The following is a 15,585-nucleotide window of genomic DNA, read 5'->3' on the forward strand; positions in this document are numbered from 1 at the left end:
GCTTCTCAAGATGCAGGTACATGGGACTGAGCTCACATGGCTTAGAGCTAAGGCCAACCCAGTTCTCAGACTCCTCTTCACATTCACTCTTCCCAAGGAAGATTCCTCTTCCCACATATCAAAAAGGCAGGCAGTGTTAGGCAAGAGGAGTGGGGAGAGGTGGTCTGGGAGGGACCAGATGAATGTGCCAGTCCTCATCCCTGCCGCGAGGCTTCAGGGAGCCGCAAGCTGGATTGTCCTCATCTCTCTCCCTTCTTTCACACTGATCCGCCCTCACACAGCACCAATGCCCTCCTGCTGAAACACTTTTTAGATACATATTAAGCACTGTTACTAGTTACAATTACGTGAATCTTCCAACCTGCCCGGTGTCCACCACCCTGAACCACCACCACACTCCCACCTGCCCTCCCACCCCCAAATTGGCAGAGAAAGAATTTAAGGGTATTCCCTTTCCTGTATTTCTAACTCTATTCACCTTGGGCCAAATTTTATTTTTTTTATTTTATTTTTAAGTAATCTCTCCACCCAGTGTGGGGCTCAAACTTACAACCCTGAGATCAAGAGTCCCACAATCTGCCAACTGAGCCAGCCCAGTGCCTCCCAAATTTGATTTAGTTATTCCTGAGCCTAGGAAATGACCACCCTATTAGTAACCTTTGAGTTTGTTGATTGGGTGATCCCTCCAGCACTCTACTCAAAGCCAGGTTATTAAGAGAAGCAATGTTGCTGTAAGAAGCAGTAATCCAATTACTTTTTTTTTTTTTAATTTCAACCCTCTGGGGATATTGTCAATCCCCACTTCACCACCCATCCTCTGGCCGAAACTTGGAAACTCCCACTTTTCATATTTGCTAGTCACTGCCCAGGGTGAGGGAATTTGAGATTCTGTGCACTCAAAAGCTTCTCCTGCTAGGGCTCCATACAGCCCAGGCAGGCAGGGGCTGGTGATGCTGCAAACAGAGGTGCTAGCCGACTTGCTGCTTACTGCGAACCTGCAGGTGGACTGGAATGGGAGAGAAAGCTGGACATAACCAATGAGCCAGCACTCATCAAGTTCTTCCTGCCCCTGGCCTCCTGTGGAAACACTGCAAAGAAGGAACCTTTACAGGCAGGCAGACAGGCCCCCAGCCTCCCTGTCACACTGTGGCACTTCTTCCTTGCCTCAGTCTCCAGTTGGTTTGTCACAACCCCGCCCCTGCTTGGGATAACTCTAGCTCAGCTTTGACCTCTTCCTGCCTCTTTGACTCTGCACTCCATCAGCTGTGACAACCAGTCTCCGTGAGCAAAGGCCTTTTTTATCAAGGACCTTCTCACACTGCTGAGAATTTTTAATTGGTTATGTTGGGTTAGAGGGCATCTGGAGTGGAGAATACAGCAAGAAAGGGAGGCCGGGGAAACATCTTTTCTTTCCACAGCCAATGTGAGGGGAGAGTGCCTGCTGGGTGAAGGCAGAGTCACCAGCCAGTCACTGGGCTCACCACCCAGGCCTTGGGGTGCTTTCCCCTGCCCTCCTCCCTCCCCCGAGAGCACACTCTCTAGTTCTTAGAGTTCATAAAAGATGCTCAGAAGAGAATTAACTGCAATTAGAGATTGGTTCAGTGTTACCAGCACTCTTCGAAGAACAAAGAAACTTTTGTTCCTACATATCGGCAGCCACCTGCCTACATTTCCCTCTCTTTTACCCAGCAATTTCTCACAAATCTCTGTCCCTGTCTGATCCAACATTTGTTCCTAAAGGAGCAGCTATTTTCCTCCATGTATACACTCCATAAATACGCTTTCTTTGGGGCTTCCTTTAATACTGTTTCAAAAGGAATTTCTCTATCCAATTTGACATCTTACTCTCTAATCAATTCTTAAATCAAACTGAAATGAGGTTTCTATTTAGGTGTTGAATAAAATAGTTACAGAAAGACACTTTTTCCCCACCCCATAAGAATGAATTCAGATGATTTAAATCACTAGATTAAAAAAAAAAAAAAGAAAGGCAAGTGCTCAGTGAATGTGCCCACAAATTCTTAAAGATTTTTATTTATTCGTGAGAGACACAAAAAGAGGCGGTGGGGGAGAAAGTGGGGGGGGGAGAGAGAGAGAGAGAGAGAGAGAGAGAGAGAGAGAGAGAGGCAGAGACACAGGCAGAGGGAGATGCAGGCTCCATACAGGGAACCCAATGTAGGACTCTATCCCAAGTCTCCAGGATCATGCCCTGGGCTGAAGGCGGCGCTAAACCGCTGAGCACTTGCTTTTATGCCTCAACAGAATAGTCACATTAATAGAAATCATTGGGTGGGATGAGTACTGGATGTTATACTATATGTTGGCAAATTGAACTCCAATTAAAAAAAAAAATAGAAATCTGGATGTTGTTGCTTGAAACTTAAGACGTTTGTGGTGCCCTAATGCTTCCCTCATGGGTAGCTCTTGATTCAGCTCTAAGGAATACAATGAAGTAGTAGCACCTGGTTTGGGATCCAGCCTTGCATTTCACAAGTTGTGTGCCATCAAGCCTCATCTTTAAAAATGAGTAAAATAATGCATCCCTCACAGAGATGTGATGAGGATTAATGAGAATGTGAAGCTTTAAGCTCAAACTAGAATAGGCAGTTATTCTCACAAAATTTTTCTTTAATTTAAATTCAGTTAGACATCATTAGTTTCACAGTTGCATTTAACACCCAGTTCTCACATCAAGTGCCTTCCTTCAGGCCCGTCACCCAGTTACCCCATCCCTCCACCCACCTCCCCTCCAGCAACTCTGTTTGTTTCCTATAGTTAAGAGTCTCTCATGGTTTTTTCTCCCTCTCCGACAACTTCCTTTTCAGTTTTCCCTCCGTTCTCCTATGATCCTCTGTGCTGCTTCTTCTAGTTCACGTATGAGTGAAACCATATCATAATTGTCTCCTCTGACTGAACTTATTTCACTCAGCATGATACCCTTCAGTTCCATCCATGTAATGGAAATGGTAGGTATACATCCTTTCTAATGGCTGAGGAATATTCCATTGTGTGTGTGTGTGTGCGTATATATATACATATATACGCACACACACACACACTCTATCTCTTCTTTATCCATTCGCCTGTCAAAGGACATCTTGGCTCTCCCTCTCCTTTGCTTACTGCTAGAAGGTCCAGTCCACTGACCAGACGTCAGTGTTCACTTACCTGACTCCTGCAGGCTCTCTCATTTCTCCCTAAGGGCAGGAGCCCGAATTACCTCACCTGACAAAATGTGTTTACATAACAGTGTAAAAGCTCTCCATGAAGCATCAATAGGACCTCAAAGCTAGAGAGACAGTGACAAAATGAGAAGCAGGCTCCCTGTGAGGAGTCCAAAGTGGGATTCAATCCCCGGGCTCCAGGATCATGACCTGAGCCGAAGGTAGATGCTCAACCACTGAGCCACCCAGGTGCCACTAAATATTGTATTTTATTAACTTTAAAAGAATCTCACTTTTGTATTCCCTAGGCCATGACATACTATAAAGAACTTTAGCTCTGGGTTCAAGTTATGGCTCTGCTAGTTACTAGTTGTGGGACCTAAGGCTAGGGGCCAATACTCTCTCTCTTTTCCTCAATTTCTTCATCTGGAGAATGAAAATAATAATACCTATTTCACATGGCTATTATGAGGAATAAATGAATTTATTTAAAGTACAACAAAAGAACTTTTTAAAAATGCCAGGTATTGGGCACCTGGGTGGCTCCCACAAGGAGCCTGCTTTTCCCTCTGCCTATGTCTCTGCCTCTCTCTTGGTGTCTCTCATGAATAAATAAATAAAACCTTTTTAAAAAAATAATAAAAAATAAATTAATTAAATAAATAAGCCAGCTATTATAATTGTGTTCATTAGTTCAGCTGAGGCTGTTTTTTTTTTGTTGTTGTTTTGTTTTTTTTACCATAGAAGCTTTATTTTACATATTTCCAAGTCATTAGTGAGAAAGAGGAAATACTTCTTTACTATACAAAATCATGGATAAGCAGATTTGAATGAGACCTTAGAGATCACCTTTCCCACACCTGAAAATGGTGCCAGGCACATTTCTGGGAGTTAGGCAACTGGCAATAAGCACACCAGTAAGTCCCTAACCTCTTGGGGCTTATCTTTCGTTTGGGAGAGGGAGATACAGAATAAAGTAAATGTGGAGATAATAGCCATGGGGAAAAGAAAAGGGATGGAGAAAGGAAGTGCTGGATGTTGAGAGGGTTGGAGGATTTTTTAAAAAATATAGATTGGTCAAGGAAGTTTTACTGATAAGGCAAGAATTGAAGACAGTGAAATGCCAGCCATGTGAATATTTGAGAAAGAATACATCAAGCAGGGAGAATAGCAAATTAAAGGCTTTAACATGAGCTCACGAGCACAGAGAGGCTGCAACTGTAGCAGAACGAGCTATGAAAAGAGTGGAGGGAATGAGGCTTCATGGTGCAGGGCCTTGTTCTAGAGCCCTCTGAGTCCTTCTGCCTTCAATCTGTGTGAGATGACATTACAGGGTCTCACCAGAGGAGGAGCGTGAGCTGGTTTGTGTCTTAATGGATAACTGTGAGAATGAAGAGTTCTTGTGAAGTATAGTTAACATACGATATTATATTAGTTTCAAGTGTACAACAAAGCAATTTGACAGTTATATACATTATGAAATGATCACTGTGTGGTTACCGTCTGTACTATATAGTTATTACAATATTATTGACTATATTCCTTAATATTGTACTTTACATTTCCATGATTTACTTATTTTGTAACTAGAAGTTTGCAGTTTTTGATCCCCTTCACCTATTTTATCCATTCCATCACCCCCTCCCCTCTGGCAGCTACCAGTTTGTTCTCTGTATTTATCAGTTTGTTACTGTTTGTCCATTTGTTTTGTTTCTTAGATTCACATATAAGTGAAATTATATGGTATGTCTTTTTTTATCTTATTTTATTTAGCATTATACCCTCTAGGTCCATCCATGTTGTGGCGAATGACAAGATTGCATTCCCTACCAAACAGTAATTAGAACTAGAACAAATAATCCTAAGATTTGTATGGAACCACAAAAGACCTCAAACAGTCAATACCCTTGGGAAAGAACAAAACTGGAGGTATCATGCTCCCAGATCTCAAACTATATTACCAACCCATATCAATCAAAACAGTATGGCACTGGGACAAAAAGAGACATAGATAAATAGAACAAAATAGCTCAGAAACAAACCAATGTATACATAGCCAATTAATTTACAATAAGGAAAAGTCAGTCTCTTCAATACATGGAGTTGGGAAAACTGGACAGCTACATGCAAAGAATGAAAATGGACCACTTTCTTACACTATACACAAATATAAACTCAAAAAAGATTAAAGACCTAAATATAAGATCTGAAGTCATAAAGCCTCTAAAGAAAACATAGATAGTTATCTCTTGGAACATCAGTCCTAGCAATATCTCTTTTGGCTCTGTCTCCTCAGGCAAGGGAAATATAAGCAAAACAAACAATTGGGACTACATCAAACTAAAAAGGTTTTGCACAGCAAAGAAAACCAACAAAATGAGAAAGCAACCTACTGAATAGGAGATGATACTTGCAAATTTTACATTTGACAAGGGATTAATATCCAAAATATATAAAGAACCCATACAACTCAACACCAAAAAAAAAAAAAAAAAAAAAAAAGGAGAGAGAGATCTGATTTAAAAATAGACAGAGGACCTTAATAGACATTTTTCCAAAGAAGACATAAAGATGGACAACAGACATGAAATGATGCTTAACATCACTAATCATTGCGGAAGTGCAAATCAAAACCACAATAACATATCACCTCATATTAGTCAAAATGACTAGTATCAAAAAGACAAGAAATAGCACATGTTGGTAAGGATGTTGAGAAAAAGAATGCATGTTGATGGGAATGTAAATTAGTGCAGCCACTATGGAAAACAGTAAGGAGATTTCTCAAAAAATTAAAAATAGAAATCCTATATACCCCAATAACCCATTTGTGAGTATTTACCCCCACACACAAAGAATGGATTTTAAAAGACAAAGATCCAAATTCATGAAATTAATAGGTCATCTCAATATTTCATTCCAAAATGTTCTTCTTCAAGACACATAATAATAAAATTCTAATACCAAAGACAAAGAGAATACTTAAAGAGACAAGAGAAAATTTTTTTTTCATACAAAGGAACCCTCATATGGTTGTCAGTGGATTTCTCAGAAGAGACCTTACACGCCAGGAAAAAAATCAGATTATATATTCAAAGTGCTAAAAGAAAAAAAAAAAAGCTGCCAACTAAGAATACTTTACCCAACAAAATTTTCCTTCAGAATTGAAGGTAAAATAAAGACCTTCCTAATAAACAAAAGCTGAGGCAATTCATCATCACTAAACCAGTATTACAAGAAATGCTAAAATGGAGTTCAAGTTGAAACAAAAGGATCCTAATTAGTAACATGAAAACATATGAAAATATACAACACATCGGTAAAGGTAAACATACATTCAGACTCAAAATACCCTAATACTGTCAAATGGTAATGTGCTAACTACTTAGCTCTAGAATGAAGGTTAAAACACAAAAGCATAAAAATAGCTATAGTTTCAACAATTTGTTGAACACATGATTAAAAAATGGTAAATGATGACATCAGAAACATTCAAGAGGGGGAGTAAAAGTATAGTGTTTTGTATGCAACTGAAGTTAAATTGTTATTAGCACAAAATAGACTTTATATGTAAAATGCTTTATATAAACTTCATGGGAACTACAAAGCCAAAATTCACAATAGATACACAAAGATTTTAAAAAAGAAGAAGAAAGCATTCCACTATGGAAAATCATCAACTTACAAAGGAAGGCAGCAAGAAATGAAGAAAAGATAAACAGAACTTCACAACAGCCAGAAAAAAAAAATAATATGACATTAATAAGTCCTTACTTAGCAATAATTACTCAAAGATTAATGCATTGATTTCTCTAATGAAAAGGCACAATAGATTAAAAACAAAGACTATATACTGCCTGTAAGAGTCTCACTTCAGCTTAAAGGACACACACAGGTTCAAATGAAGGGATAAGAAAACATACTCTATTTAAGTGAAAATCAAAAAAGAGTAAGAGTAGGAAGCTATGCTGACATCAGAAAAAAACAGACTGTAAGCCAATAATGGCAATGAGAAAAAGGTGGACATTATATAATAAAGGGATCAACTCATCAAGAAAATATAAAAATCATAAATATAAATGTACACAATAAAGTAAATGTATTAAAGCAAATATAAACATATATGAGGGGGGATATAATACAATAATAACAGTATTATATTTTTAACAATGGAGAGATCATCCAGCTGGAAAGTCAACAAAGAAATATTAGACTTGAACCAAATGTTATACCAAATTAACCTAATAGAAATATATAGAATATCAATCCAGTACTAGTAGAATATACATTCTTCTCAAGAGCACACAGAACTTTCCTCAGGATGAACCATATGATACATCATAGAACAAGTTTTAACAAATTTAAAAAGATTGAAATCCAGTCATAACAGCTAGAAAATTCACAAATATGTGCATATCAACAACATCCTCCTGAACATCCAACAGATCAAACTAAAAAATCAAAAGGGAAATCAATAAATATCTTGAAACAAATGAAAATGGAGGTACAACACATCAAAACATGTGAGATGCTGCAAAAGCAGTAATAAAAGGAAAGTTTATCCTGATAAATGCACATTAAGAAAATAAAAACATCTCAAATAATCTAACTTTGCAACTTAAGTAACTAGAAAAGGAGGAATATAGTTAAGCCCAAGTTAGCAGATGAAAGGTAATAACAAAGGTCAGAGCAGACAGAAATGAAATAAAGACCAGGAAAACAAAAGAAGAGATTGGTAAAACTAAGAGCTGCTCTTTTGAAAAGATAAACAAAATTGACAAACCTTTAGCCAGAGACTAACAAAGAGAATAGAAAGAGGACTGAGGACTCAAATAATCAAAAATGAAGGAGAAATTATAGCTGATACCACAGAAATACTAAGTATATTGAGAGATTACTAAAAACATTATATACCAAAAAAATTAGATAACTTAGAAGGAATAGAAAGATTCCTAGAAATATATAATCTACCAAGACTGATGTATTAAAAAACAGAAAATCTGAACAGTCCAAAAATGAGGAAGGAGAACGAATCTGTAATCAAACTTCCCAACAAAAGTCTAGGATGAGACAGCCTCACTGGTGAATTCCATCAAACATTTTAAGAATTAATAACAATTCTTCTCAAATTCTTCCAAAAAATTGAAAAGGGTGGAACATGTCCAAATTCATTTCACAAGGTCAGCATTACTCTGAAAATAAACAAGGACACTACAAGAAAAGAAAATCAGCAAACCAAATTCAAAAGTACAATAAAGGAATATCATGATCAAAGTGGGATTCGATGCCTGGATGGTTCAGTTAGTTAAGTGTCTGTTCTTGGCTCTGGACATGATCCCAGGGTCCCAGGATCGAGCCCTGCACCAGGCTCCTGCTTAGCAGGGAGATTGCTTCTCCTTCTGCCCCTCCCCTGCTGATTCTCTCTCTTTTTCTCTCTCTCATGTTCTCTCTCTCTCTCTCTCTCTCTCTCTCTCTCTCATGTTCTCTCAAATAAATAAATAAATCTGTAAAAACAACAACAAAGTGGGATTTATTCAGGGATGCAAGAGTGGTTCAACATCTGCTAACGAACAATATGATATACCACATCAACAAAATGAAGGATAAAAATCATATGGTCAGGGATGCCTAGGTGGCTTAGCAGTTGAGCATCTGTCTTTGGCTCAGGTCATGATCCTGGAGTCCTGGGATTGAGTCCCACATTAGGCTCCCTGCAGGGAGCCCTGCTTTTCCCTCTGCCTATGTGGGAAACAAAATTGACAAACCTTTAGCCAGAGACTAACTAAGTGTGTCTCTTTCTCTGTGTCTCTCATGAATGAATAAATAAACTTTTTTTAAAAAAACATATGATAATTTCAATAAATGAAAAATATGCTTATGACAAAATTTAAGATCCATTTATGATTAAAAATTTACAATAAAGTCAGTATAGAGGGAATGTATCTCAACATAATAAAGGCCACATAAGACAAGCCCCCAGCTACCATCATACTTGATGGTGAAAACCTCAAAGCTTTTCCTAAGGATGCCCACTATTGCCACTTTCATTCAAGATAATATTAAAAATTCTAACCAGAGCATTTAGGCATAAATAAATAACTAAATAACTAGCATCTAAATCAAAAAGAAAGAAGGAAAACTGTCATTGCAGATGACACATTACATGTAAAAAAAAAAAAAAAGCCTGAAGATTCTACCACAAATGTTAAAACTAATTTAAAAATACAATAAAGGTGAGTGCATTATGCTGAGTGAAATAAGTCAATTGGAGAAGGACAAACATTATATGGTCTCATTCATTTGGGGAATATAAAAAATAGTGAAAGGGAATAAAGGGGAAAGGAGAAAAAATAAGTGGGAAATATCAGAAAGGGAGACAGAACATGAAAGAGTCCTAACTCTGGGAAATGAACTAGGAGTGGTGGAAGGGGAGGAGGGGGTGGTGACTGGGTGGCGGGCACTGAGGTGGGCACTTGATGGGATGAGCACTGGGTGTTATTCTGTGTGTTGACAAATTGAACACCAATAAAAAATAAATTTATTTAAAAAAATCAATAAAGGTACAGGATACAAAAATCAATTTATAAAAATCAGTTGTTTTCTATACACTAAAAATAAATTATCACAAAGAGAAATTAAGAAATTAATACCATTTACTATTGCATCAGAAAGAATACAGTATCTAGTAACAATGGCCAAAATATGGAAAAAGCTCAGATGTCCATCAACACATGAATAAAGATGTGGTACATATATACAATGGAATATTACTCAGCCATCAAAAAGAATGAAATCTTGCCATTTACAAAAATGTTGATGGAACTAGAGGGTATTATGTTAAGTGAAATGAGACAGAGAAAGGCAATTGTCATATAATTTCACTCATATGTGGAGTTTAAGAAATAAAATAGATGAATATAGGGGAAGTGAAGGAAAAATAAGACAAAAACAGAGAGGCAGGCAAACCATAGGAGACTCTTAACTGTAGGAAACAAACTGAGGGTTGCTGGTGGGGGGATAGGATAACTGGGTGATGGGCATTAGGGAGGGCACTTGATGTAATGAGCACTGGGTATTGTATGCAACTGAAACATCACTAAATTCTACCTCTGAAACTAATAATACTGTATATGTTAATTAAATTTAAATTAAAAATTAAAAAAAAAGAATACAATATCTAGGAATAAATTTAACCAAGTAGGTGAAAGACCTGTACTCTGAAAACTGTAAGACAGGATGAAAGAATTTCTTTCAAAAAAAACACAAACAGAAAGATATCCTGTGCTCGTGGATTGGAAGAATATTGTTAAAATGTCCATACTACCCAAAGCAATCTATATATTCAATGCAACCCCTATCAAAATTCCCACAGCATTTTTCACAAAAATAGAAGAGATGGTTTTAAAATTTGTATGGAACCACAGAAGACCCCAAATAGCCAAAGTCTTGACCAAGAAGAAAAAAGCCAGAGGAAAAAATCCTAATTTCAAACTATATTGCAAAGCTGTAGTAATCAAAGCAATATGGTATTGATATTAAAAGATACAGTAATTAACAGAACAAAATAGAGTGACCAGAAATAAACACATGCATATATGATTACTTCATTTATGACAATGAAGCCAAGAATACACAATAGGGAAAAGATAGTCTCTTCAAATAATGGTGAGAAAACAGGATATCCACAAGCAAAATAAAAACATTGAACCACTATCTTATACCATACACAAAAATTAACTCAAAATGGACTAAAAACTTGAACATAAGACCTGAAACCATAAAACTTCTATGAAAAAAATATAGGTGGTAGCCTCCTTGACAAATCTTGGCAATGATTTTTTGGATTTGATGCCAATGGTAGAGGCAACAAAATGTAAAAAAACAAATGGTCCTATACCAACAAGAAAAGCTTCTGCACAGCATAGGAACCCAGCAACAAAATGAAAGACAACCAATGAAAGTAGAGAAAATAATTGCCAACCATATACTTAATAAGGGGTTAATATCCAAAATATATGAAGAACTTGTATACAACTTGATAACAAAAAACAAATGTGATTACAAAATGGGCAGAGGACCTGATTAGACATTTCTTTCAATGCGGACATACAGGTAGACAACATGAAAAAGTACATGAAAAAGTGCTCAGTATCACTAATCATCAGGGAAATGCAAATCCACAATGAGATATCATTTCGCATCGGTTAGAATGTCATCAAACATCAAAAAGAGATAACAAGCATTGGTGAAGATGTGGAAAAAAGAAATGATTTTGTACTATTGGTAGGAATGCAAATTGGTGCAACCACTCTAGAAAACAGTGTGGAGAGTCCTCAAAAAGTTAAAAATGGAACCACCATATGATCTAGAAATTCTACTTCTGGGTATTTACTAACTAAAAAAAGAAACCAGCACACCTATGTTCACTACAGTAAAACTTACATTAGCCAAAACGTGGAGGCTAACCTAAGTATCAATGGATGAATGGGTAAAGAAAATGTGGTGTCTATATATGTACATGATGGAATATTATTCAACCTTGAACTTATATGAAAATCCCAACTTTTATGACAACATGGATAAACCTTTAGAGCATTATGCTAAGTAAAATAAACCAGAGAAGACAAATACTACATGATCCCATTTATATGTGAAATATAAAAAGCAAAAACAAAGAACCTGAACTCATAGATACAGATAACAGATTGTTGGTTGCCAGAGGCAGGTGTGGAAGGTGGGTGAAACAAATACAGGTACACAAAAGTGTAGAAAATAAATAAGTCCTGGTATATAGTGTACAGCATGGTGACTATCAGTAAAAATACAGTATTATATATTTGAAGGTTAGCAACCTAAGAGGGTGCATCTTAAAATTCATTACAAGGGTAAAAAATGTATAACTAATGTGGTGATGGATGTTAACTAGACTTATTGTGGTGGTCATTTTGCCATATACATAAATATCAAATCATTATGTTGTACCTCTGAAACTAATATAATGCTATATGGCAATTATATCTCAATTTTTTTTAAAAAAGGCATCCAAATAGAAAAGAAAGAAGTAAAATTACCTTTGTTTGTGTATGATAAAATCTTAGAGAAAGTCCTAACAATTCCACCAAAAAAAAAAAATTGATAAATTCAGTCAAGTTGAATACAAAATCAACATACAGAAAACAGTTGCACTTCTATACACTAATGATAAAATATCTGGAAAATTAATAAAACAACCTCATTCACAACAGCATCAAAAACAATAAAATACTTAAAAATAAATTTAAGCAAGGAGGCAAAAGAGCTATACAACGAATACTATAAGACTATGATGGAAAAAAAATTGAAGACACAAACTGGAAAGATATTTCATGTTTGTGCATCAGAAGGATATTGTTAAATGTCCATTATTACCCAAAGCCATCTATAGAGTCAATGCAATTAGTATCAAAATTCCAATGGTATTTTCACAGAAATAGGAAAAATAATCCTAAAATTTGTATGAAGCCACAAAAGATTCTGAATAGCCAAAGCAATCCTGTGAGAAAACCCAGGAACATCACATTTCTGGATTTCAAGCTATACTACCCAACTATAGTAATGAAAACAGTATGGTACTAGCATAAACATAGACACAAAAACCAATGAAACAGAACCAGGAGCCAGAAATAAGCCCTTGCATGTATTATATAGCAAACTAGTATTTGACAAGGGCACCAAGAATACTCTATGGGAAAAAAGATGGTCTCTTCAATAATTGATGTTGCAAAAACTAGATCATTACATACAGAAGAAGGAGATTGGACCCCCATCATAGGCCACTCAGGAAAATTAACTCAAAATAGATTAGACTTAAATGTAAAACCTGAAACTGTAATACATCTAGAAGAAAACATAAGAAGTTCCCTGCCATTAGTCTCAGCAGTGATTTCCTAGGTAAGACAGCAAAAGCAAAACAATGAAAGCAAAAACAAGCCAGTGTGACTACATTAAACTAAGAGCTTCCACAAAATGAAAAGGCAGTCTATGGAATGGGAGAAAATAACTGCAAATCATGTATGTGATAAGGGGTTAATATTAAAAATATATGATGAAATCACTTCTCGGCCTTTTGGCTAAGATATCAAGTGTAAAAATATATGATGAACTAATACAACTCAATAGCAAAAAACCCAAAAGCCTAATAACCCAATTTTTTTAAAGGGCAGATGAATCAAGTAACCAGTTTTTCAAAGACATGCAAATAGCCAATAGGTACTTGAGAAGGTGCTTGATATCACTAATCATCAGAGGTTTGCAATCAAAACCACAGTGAGATACCACCTCACATCAGTCAAGAATGGCTAGTATCAAAAAGACAAGAAATGAGTGTCGATGAGGATGTGGAGAAAAGGGAACACTTGTACACTGTTGGTGGAAATGTAAATTGGTTGTAGTGACTGTGAAAAACAGTTTGGAGGTTCCTCAAAAAATTAAAAATAGAACTACCATACGATCTAGCAATTTCACTTCTGGGTATCTATCCAAATGAGTTGAAATCAGGATCTTAAAGAGATGTCTGCATTTACACATTAGTTGCAAAATTAAAATAACCAAGATATGGAAATAATGTTATCTAAGTGTCCATCAACAGATGAACCGATAAGAGGTTATATATATATAAAATAGATATGAAATAATTATATATACATGAAATGATGATATTATTCAGGCACAAGCAGAAAGAAAATCCTGCCATTTCCACTAACTTGGATGAACCTTGAGGGCATTATGCCAAGTGAAGTAAGTCAGATAGAGGAAGACACTAAAAAACTGTATGATAACATTTATGTAGAATCTAAAAAAGTCAAGTTCAGAAGCAAAGAGCACAGTGGTGGTTGTTACGAGGTGCTAGGCAGTGGTGGAAATGGGGAGATACTGGTCAAAGGGTACAAACTTTCAGTTACAAGTTTAGCAAATCTGGGGATCTCATGTACAGCATGGTGATTTTAGCTAACAATACTCTCGTATACTCGAATGTTGCCAAGAGAGCAGATCTTAAGTGTTTTACCACAACAAGTAATAATAACAGTAGGACAGGATGGAGGTGTGAGCTAATGCTATGGTGGTCATCATTTTACCATATATGAAAATCAAATAAATACTCTGTACACCTTAAACTTACATGCTATGATACATCAGTTTTATCTCATTAAAGCTTAAAATAAAATAAAGACAAAGATGGAAATCAGAGGCTATGGTAATAAGCCAAGTGAAAGACCAGGGTGCTAGACATCATGAGTGGTTGTACCAAGAACATGGAAGACTGAAACTGCCATTTATTCAAAAGAATGAAATTAAAATGAAAAGAACATAGAAAGAGGAGGTTTGGGGGCTTAGTGGGAAGAGTTAGAAGTTTAGCTTCTGAGATGTTGAGTTTGAGATGCCTACTAGACATCCAACTGGACAAGTCACTTGGAAACAAAATCTGGAATTCAGGGAGGGAATGCAGCTAGAGATACAAATTCAGGCATCATCAATGTAAGATGGTATTAATGCCATTGGACTAGACAAAAGTATGTAAGGAGGAGTGTAGATAGAAGAGAAGAAATGCCCAAGGACTCAACCTGAGCTCTGGGCCATTTCAATATTCAGAGACTGAGAAGTGAAAAGGAAACTGCAGAGACAACCCACTGAGAAAAAGCAAGGAATGAAGCAGTTGGGAGTGCAGGAGGGAAGGAGAAGTTTTCTAGAAAGCAAGTGAAGAAAGGGCTTTGAGGAGAAAGCCATGATCAACTGTGTTAAATGAGGCCTGAATATGGGCAGCTGGATTTAGAAACATGAAGGGCAACCATGAGCTCCGCAGGAGTTATTGTGCCCTAATGGCAAAGGTTAAAGCCTGACTGGAAATGGAATTTCCATGTCTAAGAATTTTAGACAGTGAGAATAGGTGGTTCTGTCAGAGTTTTGCTAGGATGAAAAAAGAGAAGGTGGTGTCGAAGGGTAGGGGGAGGCAAGGAAAACACTTAAGGTGGGGTCCCATCAAGGATCTCTATATGCAGATGGCAGCGATCCAGTAGAGATGGAAACCTGATAATGCAGGAGAAAGCATGAAGGGAAATTTTCTGACGTGGTGTACTTGAGCAGGCAAGAGGCTTCTTTAAGAAATGGATGCAGAGGGCAGCCCCAGGGGCTTAGTGGTTTAGTGCTGCCTTCAGCCCAGGGCATGATCCTGGAGACCCAGGATCAAGTCACATGTTGGGCTCTCTGCATAGAGCCTGCTTCTCCCTCGGTCTCTCTCTCTCTCTCTAATAAATAAATTAAAAATATTTTTTAAAAATGTTTAAAAAAAGAAATGGATGCAGAAATTGAGGATTAGGGAAGTAAAGCAACTTGGCTGAGGTCACTAAGCAGTAAAGGGTGGCCCAATAGTCACAATGCAGTCTGG

At 36.8% G+C, this 15,585-nt stretch overlaps 1 long non-coding RNA gene across 2 annotated transcripts in view; it reads right to left on the reverse strand.

The window, feature by feature from the left end:
- LOC140623660 (uncharacterized) overlaps positions 1-15,585 on the reverse strand; it is a 78,144-nt gene that overhangs the window by 3,193 nt on the left and 59,366 nt on the right. The gene's annotated exons all lie outside the window — the stretch shown is intronic.

Source organism: Canis lupus, chromosome 33 (assembly GCF_048164855.1).
Source record: "Canis lupus baileyi chromosome 33, mCanLup2.hap1, whole genome shotgun sequence".
Lineage (NCBI taxonomy): Eukaryota > Metazoa > Chordata > Mammalia > Carnivora > Canidae > Canis > Canis lupus.